This window comes from Papaver somniferum, chromosome 8 (assembly GCF_003573695.1).
Source record: "Papaver somniferum cultivar HN1 chromosome 8, ASM357369v1, whole genome shotgun sequence".
Taxonomy (NCBI): Eukaryota; Viridiplantae; Streptophyta; class Magnoliopsida; order Ranunculales; family Papaveraceae; genus Papaver; species Papaver somniferum.
Window position 1 is genome coordinate 159,353,485 of NC_039365.1, and position 1,660 is coordinate 159,355,144.

Genomic DNA, 1,660 nt, shown 5'->3' on the forward strand with positions numbered 1-1,660 from the left:
GTGAACCAAGAATTAGCCCTAGCGGTGTTCAGTTTGAAATTTTAGGTTGGTGGAGGACTAATAGTACAAGGTATCCTGTATTATCACATATGGCGAGAGATATACTAGCCATACCAGTCTCTTCTGTTGCCTCAGAATCTGCCTTTAGTACTGGAAGGCGAGTTATTGATTCATATCGAAGTTCACTGCTGCCTAAGACCGTTGAGGCGTTGATTTGCACGCAAAGCTGGTTACAGACACCGGTTGATCTTGATCCAAACACCTTAGGAACTGATGATGCTGAAGATGTTTCAGGTATTTTCTCTACTCACTTTTGTAAAATTCTGATTTGTTATTTTCTGTACTCACTGTTTGTCACTTATTGATGTAATTTCTTGCAGAATTTTTAGGTTCTCTTGCAACTTCTAAGTTCATCCGCATTGACATAGATGATGATGAAGAAGAAGAAGATTCAACTTTGTTATCGTGAAGTTGATTATAAATGATTTAACGGGTTAGCGGTAAGTTTCTCTAGTTTGTAGTTTTATTAGCAGTTGATATTTTTTTAGAATAAAACTTAGATTTGTTTAAGCATATGAATAGCCAAGTAGAAACAATGAACTGTCAATAATGTGAGTACTCTCCTTTACGCCAAAATAGCTTAAACTCATGCCATTGCCTTTGAAGGTAGATCATCTTAGTCAACTGTTATGAATGTTCAGGGCTTACTTTACTTGTAACTTCTTCATATCAGTACAATTCCATTGTAGTTTCATTGGTTGAGGTGATAATGCAACATTAAAATTAGAAATGCATATTCCAGTAAAAGGATCATCCTCAATTCCAGCTAAACGAATGCTTATTGTTTAGTGCTTCTCTACCATAGCGGTTGCTAATCTTGATGTTCTTAGTTACATTATGTACCATTGCACTGATCATGATTGAGAAATTCATATTTAACTCGAGTTTGTGTATGTGCAGGTTACCATTACAACCTCCTGTGGAATACCCAATTTCTACACATGCAAAGTGTATTCACTGTAACAAACTATTTCCTGTCGACCCTTTTAGGAATGAACTTATGATGTGTAGTCAGTTATGAACTTATGATTATGATTTTTTGATGTTTTTTCATTTTTGTTATTAAGGAGAAACTAGACTCTTTAAAATTTAATGTTTCTATCAATATGTATTGGAAGTTGGAACATTTGATGTATTTGAAACTTGAGTGACAGGTTCAGAAAAATTTGCCTGTCATTTTTGTGAGACTGACAGATATAAAAAATTTCAGTGGTTAACCAAAAACCGAATGGTTTTATACAAAACCGAGTTGGAACCGAACCGAGAAAAACCGAACTACCCAAATGGTTTCATTGGTTTTCATTATTGGAAACCGAGTAGTTCGGTTTCGGTTTAATTTTTTCAAAAAACCGATGAAAACCGAACCATGTGCAGCCCTAAGTGTAGTGAATGTACTTTCATCATCAGCAACAACGTACAACAACACCCTATTCCTGATCAAAATATAATGCCCAGATACGATTATCTTTTCCACATGATCGCAACCAACAAAACTCTCCAGGATACAATGCTCCTCATAATATTTGTCCATGATGCAATTACCGAGTCATACATTTTCCTGCAGGGAGTTGTGTTTATGGTCCACTGTTTCGTATAAATA

General features: G+C 35.5%; 1 long non-coding RNA gene across 1 annotated transcript; it reads left to right on the plus strand.

Moving 5' to 3' along the window:
- Window positions 1–200: 200 nt before the first annotated feature.
- On the plus strand, window positions 201–1,430 carry LOC113303711. The gene is made up of 3 exons (XR_003337715.1): window positions 201–294; window positions 381–500; window positions 961–1,430. It is a non-coding gene; the product is annotated as an uncharacterized LOC113303711 (long non-coding RNA).
- Window positions 1,431–1,660: the final 230 nt, after the last annotated feature.